This window comes from Ranitomeya imitator, chromosome 1 (genome assembly GCF_032444005.1).
Source record: "Ranitomeya imitator isolate aRanImi1 chromosome 1, aRanImi1.pri, whole genome shotgun sequence".
Taxonomy (NCBI): domain Eukaryota; kingdom Metazoa; phylum Chordata; class Amphibia; order Anura; family Dendrobatidae; genus Ranitomeya; species Ranitomeya imitator.
Window position 1 is genome coordinate 845578269 of NC_091282.1, and position 7689 is coordinate 845585957.

Genomic DNA, 7689 nt, shown 5'->3' on the forward strand with positions numbered 1-7689 from the left:
AGGGTAACAGGAGAAAATGGACCAGATAATTTGTTTTGCAATTTATCTTGAGTATGTCGATACCCCATATGTGGTGGAAAATTACTGTTTGGGAGCATGGCAGGGCTCGGAAGTGAAGAAGCACCATTTGATTTTTGGAGCCCAAAATTGCCTGGAATTGATAGTGGAAATATGCCGTGTTTGCAGGGCCCCTGATGTGCCTAAATAGTGGAAACCACCCATCAAATGGCCAAACTTTGGAAACTTCACCACCACATCAGGAATCTATCTAGATGTGTTTCAAAGAATTTTCTAACATTGAGCTGAGAAAATAAAAAATCCAATTTTTCCTCTAAAAAGGTTGCAATTTTTTTATTTTGACAAGTGTAACAAGACCAAATCGACCTCCAAATATTTTGTGCAATTTCTGCTGAGCACACTGATACCCCAAATGTGGTAGACAACTACTGTTTTTGCACACTACCAAGCTCCAAAAAGAAGGAATGACGTTTTGGACCACATACTTTGATGGAATTGTTTGTCGGCACCATGTCTTAATTTCAGAGCTCTTGAGGTGCCAAAACAATAGAAATCCCTCACATGTGAACCAATTTTGGAAACAACAACCCTCACAAAGTGACTCTATATTGAAATTGATCTAGTGTTTTCCTGGTATGTGAAATTTGTAATGTGGTGGCATATGTGAATTGTGTAAAGTACATAAGGTTGGCATACGCAAGTTGTGTAGAGCACATCAGGTTGGCATATGTGAGTTGTGTATAGTAAATCCATGAGGTTGGCATATGTGAGATGTGCAGACTACATCTGCGTGGTCTATGTGAGTTGTGTAGAGTACATCAAGTTGGCATATGTGAGTTGTGTAGAGTACATCAGGATGACATATGTGAGTTGTGTACTGTATAGTAAATCCATCAGGTTGGCATATGTGAGATGTACCCTTAAAGTGAAGCACCTTTCAATGAATTCATCTACTGCTGCAGTGAGTATTTTATAACATGTACGCCATGCTTTATTCTGGAGAATAACGTATCTGCCAGTTTAGTGTCCATACATTGTAGCCAGATTGTTCTTCTCGAGACAAGCACACAGTAAATTGATATTTGGGCTCTCCCCCACTACAGTAATGCAAAACATGTACCATTTACTGCGGTTTATTCAGAGTGGGGCTCAGAAGGAGGAGGATATTTTGATTAGGGTGTGCAGATTTAACCGGATTTTATTTGAGAAAGTGAGATCCATGTCGCTTTTCCAGAGTCTTTGTCCTATCAGTAACTAGGGAATCCCCTATATTTCCAGTGACAGATGACAGATCTGAGTGGAACCTGGTTTTGTGCGGAATAAGTTAGGGTTTTATTGGTAACATTTTGGGATACATAACTGTTGTGAATTCCGCTCTTGGGCTACCTCCGGTGGTTGTAAGTGGCACTTTTGTGAGTTCTGCTCTTGGGCTCCCTCTTGTGGTTTCAAGTGGTATGGCTGCTCCTTGGAGTTAGCTGTCATCAGCTGCCTCCACTTATCGTCTCTTCTGCTCGGCAATTTAGGCCTGGCTGTTCCTTCAGCCAGTGCCACTTGTAAATGGTTCCTGGTTGGATTCACATCTCTTTGGATTTCCCTGTTATCCTGACCAGTTCAGCAAAGCTAAGTTTTTGCTTGTGCTTTTCTGTTCACAGATTGTGGACTTATCCGTTCAGTGCTTTCTATGTTTGTCCAGCGTTATCAGTACGAATTAATTCTGTCTTGCTGGAAGCTCTGGGAAGCAGATTTACCCTCCACACCTTTAGTCAGGTGTGGAGATTTTTTTTTGTAAACTCTGCGTGGATTTTTGTAGTGTTTTATACTGACCGCACAGTATTCCATCCTGTCCTATCTATCAAGCTAGACTGGCCTCCTGTGCTCATCCTGGTTTCATTCTGTGTATGTCTTTTTCCTCTCCACTCACAGTCATTATTTGTGGGGGGCTAATCTATCCTTTGGGGATTTTCTCTGAGGCAAGATAGTTTTCCTGCTTCTGTCTTTAGGGGTAGTTAGCTCTTAGGCTGTGACAAGATGCCTAGGGAGAGTTAGGAGCATTCCACGGCTACTTCTAGTGTTGTGTTGAGCTTAGGGACTGCGGTCAGTACAGTTACCACTTCCTTCAGAGCTCGTTCCATGTTGCTCCTAGACCACCGCATCATAACACATAACATTTTTTGCTCACTTTCAGTATAAGGCTGGGATCACATTCTTGTGTTATAGGCTGAGCACTTACGATGGGATTTCTGTTTACATCCCGGAAAAATTAGGTTCAAATGAAACCCCCTATGGAAACCACTCACTATAATGAAGCTTGTTAAGACACTTTTGACTCCCTTTGCCTTCTGTTCCATTGTTATATATCTTTTTAAGCGTGTACAGAACTGTGGTTGATCTTATTTGTGTGTTTAAAAGACACCAAAAATGATGGGATACTGCCATAACAGTGACCTGACGAAGTCCAATGTGTCTTCATCTGAGTGGTTCCAATGGGGGTTTAGTCTGAACTATGTTTTGGGGATAAGTTTTTTATTCTTCTGGATAGTGTGATTACAGCGATACCAGATTTATTAACCAAATATTCAAAATGCACATTATTTCCCTAATATATAAAGTATGAATAGTATAAGATTGTGGAGTACTCCTGAATAATTAAAAATAGAGACAGACCAAATGGAGTAGTATCTCGGAAACAGGCTGTCACTGAGTGCTGGGGTGGCAGGTTATAGATAGTACGAGAAAAAAATGAATTGTAGGTCACTAGGGTAGAGAGAAGGTTAGAGGTGATAGGTACACTGTGTACTGCAGGGTTTAAGACCTCACTCACTGTATCCTCAGGGTACAATGGCAACCACCAATTACGAAATCGCAGTGGGCCGATGGTGTCGTAGGGAGTCTTTTAACCCTTTTAACTACCGTATTTAGATGCTACAGGGTTGATGCTGCAGGGTGTCAGCTGTGATATACAGCAGTCATCGGCGAGATTTTCGTTATGTCGCGATGAGGGAATAAGGCCCCTTAACGGCTGTCATTTTAATGTGTATACTTTTTCAAGGTACTGTAAATGTAGAAATAAGCCAATCTGATAGGTACTTGTATCTCTGCACATATTAAACTTTTATTTTAAGGTGTGGGTTATCTAATTTTCTGATTGGGTCTCACTTTTAGTCAGTATCGACAATTTTTTTAAAAAAATTTAATCTGACACAAAATTTTATGAAGATGCCTAAGTGTATAAAGTGCTGATCCACATTTTGACAATGTGCCATGAGTCTACTTTAGTAAAACATATAGGTAATGGGGGTTAATATCAATTATTTAGTAATATAGGTTTAATTTCTACACTATGAAACTGTGAAAATTGCCCTGGCTACCAGAGGTGCAAAATGTTAAATGTGTGACAGCAAAATTGTTCAAATAAACCTGTCATGCGATTCATGCTGCCAAAACCTGCATGAATCACAGTATGGATGCACAATTACAACCTGAAATATTATTCTTTGAAGTGCTCCTGAATTTCCTAGAAATAATACTAATACTCGCTCTTCTTATCTGCATCTCAAAAACATTTCTAGAATTCGCCCTTTTATTACTTTTGACTCTGCAAAAACTCTTACTGTTTCACTCGTCTGGACTATTGTAACTCTCTCTTAATCGGCCTCCCTCTTACCAAACTCTCCCCGCTCCAATCTGTCCTGAATGCTGCAGCCAGGATCATATTCCTCACCAATCGTTATACCGATGCCTCTACTTTGTGCCAGTCATTACACAGGTTACCCATCAACTCCAGAATCCAGTACAAACTTATTACCCTCACCCACAAAGCACTCCATGGCTCAGCACCACCCTACATCTCCTCTCTGGTCTCAGTCTACCACCCTATCCGTGCTGTTATGTTTGCTAATGACAGGTGTTATGAAGGCAATTCAGAAACACAGTGTGCTTAGCGATCAGAGCGCACACAGTGATCTGACAAATACCCAAAAATACAAGAACGAGCTCTGAGACGTGGAAACTCTGTAGACTGCACACCTGATCCTATCCTAAACACAACTAAAAGCGGCTGTGGATTGCGCCTAACAACTACCTAGGCAACTCGGCACAGCCTAAGAAACTAGCTAGCCTGAAGATAGAAAAATAGGCCTGACTTGCCCCAGAGAAATTCCCCAAAGGAAAAGGCAGCCCCCCACATATAATGACTGTGAGTAAGATGAAAAGACAAAACGTAGGGATGAAATAGATTCAGCAAAGTGGGGCCCGATATTCTAGGACAGAGCGAGGACAGTAAAGCGAACTTTGCAGTCTACAAAAAACCCTAAAGCAAAACCACGCAAAGGGGGCAAAAAAACCCCACCGTGCCGAACTAACGGCACGGCGGTACACCCTTTGCGTCTCAGAGCTTCCAGCAAAACAAAAGACAAGCTGGACAGAAAAAAAGCAACAAAAAAGCAAAAAGCACTTAGCTATACAGAGCAGCAGGTCACAGGAACAATCAGGAGAAGCTCAGATCCAACACTGAAACATTGACAAGGAGCAAGGATAGCAGCATCAGGCGGAGTTAAGTAATGAAGCAGTCAACGAGCTCACCAGAACACCTGAGGGAGGAAGCTCAGAAGCTGCAGTACCACTTGTGACCACAGGAGTGAATTCAGCCACAGAATTCACAACAGTACCCCCCCCTTGAGGAGGGGTCACCGAACCCTCACCAGAGCCCCCAGGCCGACCAGGATGAGCCGCATGAAAGGCACGAACAAGATCGGAAGCATGAACATCAGAGGCAAAAACCCAGGAATTATCTTCCTGAGCATAACCCTTCCATTTAACCAGATACTGGAGTTTCCGTCTAGAAACACGAGAATCCAAAATCTTCTCCACAATATACTCCAATTCCCCCTCCACCAAAACCGGGGCAGGAGGCTCAACAGATGGAACCATAGGTGCCACGTATCTCCGCAACAACGACCTATGGAATACATTATGTATGGAAAAGGAGTCTGGGAGGGTCAAACGAAAAGACACAGGATTGAGAACCTCAGAAATCCTATACGGACCAATAAAACGAGGTTTAAATTTAGGAGAGGAAACCTTCATAGGAATATGACGAGAAGATAACCAAACCAGATCCCCAACACGAAGTCGGGGACCCACACGGCGTCTGTGATTAGCGAAAAGTTGAGCTTTCTCCTGGGACAAGATCAAATTGTCCACTACCTGAGTCCAGATCTGCTGCAACCTATCCACCACAGAATCCACACCAGGACAGTCCGAAGACTCAACCTGTCCTGAAGAGAAACGAGGATGGAACCCAGAATTGCAAAAAAATGGAGAAACCAAGGTAGCCGAGCTGGCCCGATTATTAAGGGCGAACTCAGCCAACGGCAAAAAGGACACCCAATCATCCTGGTCTGCAGAAACAAAACATCTCAGATATGTTTCCAAGGTCTGATTGGTTCGTTCGGTCTGGCCATTAGTCTGAGGATGGAAAGCCGAGGAAAAGGATAGGTCAATGCCCATCCTACCACAAAAGGCTCGCCAAAACCTTGAAACAAACTGGGAACCTCTGTCAGAAACAATATTCTCAGGAATGCCATGCAACCGAACCACATGCTGAAAGAACAAAGGTACCAAATCAGAGGAGGAAGGCAATTTAGCCAAGGGCACCAGATGGACCATTTTAGAAAAGCGATCACAGACCACCCAAATGACTGACATCTTTTGAGAAACGGGAAGGTCAGAAATGAAATCCATCGAAATATGTGTCCAAGGCCTCTTTGGGACCGGCAAGGGCAAAAGCAACCCACTGGCACGAGAACAGCAGGGCTTAGCCCTAGCACAAATCCCACAGGACTGCACAAAAGTACGTACATCCCGTGACAGACATGGCCACCAGAAGGATTTAGCCACTAACTCTCTGGTACCAAAGATTCCAGGATGACCAGCCAACACCGAACAATGAAGTTCAGAGATAAGTTTATTGATCCACCTATCAGGGACGAACAGTTTCTCTGCTGGACAACGATCAGGTGAGATGGCAGACACAATGACTCCTTCCTTGAGGATACCCGCTGGCTCAGATAAACCCGGAGAGTCGGGCACAAAACTCCTAGACAGAGCATCCGCCTTCACATTTTTAGAGCCCGGAAGGTACGAAATCACAAAGTCGAAGCGGGCAAAAAATAACGACCAACGGGCCTGTCTAGGATTCAAGCGCTTGGCAGACTCGAGATAAGTCAAGTTCTTATGATCAGTCAATACCACCACGCGATGCTTAGCTCCTTCAAGCCAATGACGCCACTCCTCGAATGCCCACTTCATGGCCAGCAACTCTCGATTGCCCACATCATAATTACGCTCAGCGGGCGAAAACTTCCTGGAAAAGAAAGCACATGGTTTCATCACTGAGCAATCAGAACCTCTCTGTGACAAAACCGCCCCTGCTCCAATCTCAGAAGCATCAACCTCGACCTGGAACGGAAGAGAAACATCTGGCTGACACAACACAGGGGCAGAACAAAAACGACGCTTCAACTCCTGAAAAGCTTCCACAGCAGCAGAAGACCAATTAACCAAATCAGCACCCTTCTTGGTCAAATCGGTCAATGGTTTGGCAATGCTAGAAAAATTACAGATGAAGCGACGATAAAAATTAGCAAAGCCCAGGAACTTTTGCAGACTTTTCAGAGATGTCGGCTGAATCCAATCCTGGATGGCTTGGACCTTAACTGGATCCATCTCGATAGTAGAAGGGGTAAAGATGAACCTCAAAAATGAAACTTTCTGCACACCGAAGAGACACTTTGATCCCTTCACAAACAAAGAGTTAGCACGCAGGACCTGAAAAACCATTCTGACCTGCTTCACATGAGACTCCCAATCATCTGAGAAGATCAAAATGTCATCCAAGTAAACAATCAGGAATTTATCCAGATACTCACGGAAGATGTCATGCATAAAAGACTGAAACACAGATGGAGCATTGGCAAGTCCGAACGGCATCAGTAGATACTCAAAATGACCCTCGGGCGTATTGAATGCAGTTTTCCATTCATCTCCTTGCCTGATTCTCACCAGATTATACGCACCACGAAGATCTATCTTAGTGAACCAACTAGCCCCCTTAATCCGAGCAAACAAGTCAGATAACAATGGCAAGGGATACTGAAATTTAACAGTGATCTTATTAAGAAGGCGGTAATCAATACACGGTCTCAGCGAACCATCCTTCTTGGCTACAAAGAAGAACCCTGCTCCCAGTGGTGATGACGATGGGCGAATATGTCCCTTCTCCAGGGATTCCTTCACATAACTGCGCATAGCGGCGTGTTCGGGCACGGATAAATTAAATAATCGATCTTTAGGGAATTTACTACCAGGAATCAAATTGATAGCACAATCACAATCCCTATGCGGAGGTAGAGCATTGGACTTGGGCTCTTCAAATACATCCTGATAATCAGACAAGAACTCTGGGACCTCAGAAGGGGTGGATGACGAAATCGACAAAAATGGAACATCACCATGTACCCCCTGACAACCCCAGCTGGATACCGACATGGAATTCCAATCCAATACTGGATTATGGGTTTGTAGCCATGGCAACCCCAACACGACCACATCATGCAGATTATGCAACACCAGAAAGCGAATAACTTCCTGATGTGCAGGAGCCATGCACAT